The sequence below is a fragment of the Phaethon lepturus genome, unplaced genomic scaffold (genome assembly GCF_000687285.1).
Source record: "Phaethon lepturus isolate BGI_N335 unplaced genomic scaffold, ASM68728v1 scaffold17079, whole genome shotgun sequence".
Taxonomy (NCBI): domain Eukaryota; kingdom Metazoa; phylum Chordata; class Aves; order Phaethontiformes; family Phaethontidae; genus Phaethon; species Phaethon lepturus.
In genome coordinates, this window is record NW_010562940.1 from 1 (window position 1) to 218 (window position 218).

The following is a 218-nucleotide window of genomic DNA, read 5'->3' on the forward strand; positions in this document are numbered from 1 at the left end:
AGAGCCGCCGGAGGCATCGCCTTAGTCCCTCTGCTTTCGGTTTAGTCGTGCTTCGACTGCGGCGCCAAGAACCCGAGTTGGGCCAGCATCACCTACGGGGTCTTCCTGTGCATCGACTGCTCCGGCGTCCACAGGTCCCTGGGCGTGCACCTCAGCTTCATCAGGTGCGTGGGGCCCGGGAGCGTGCGCGGCGGGGAGCTGTGGCCCGTGGGGGACCG

The 218-nt window shown here is 67.9% G+C and overlaps 1 protein-coding gene across 1 annotated transcript in view; it reads left to right on the forward strand.

Moving 5' to 3' along the window:
• Window positions 1–51: 51 nt before the first annotated feature.
• Window positions 52–218, forward strand: part of ARFGAP2 (ADP-ribosylation factor GTPase activating protein 2) — a 9,442-nt gene continuing 9,275 nt past the window's right edge. The window contains exon 1 of the mRNA XM_010294457.1: window positions 52–164. The gene's annotated coding sequence lies outside the window, so the exon portion shown is untranslated. The remainder of the gene's footprint in view (window positions 165–218) is intronic.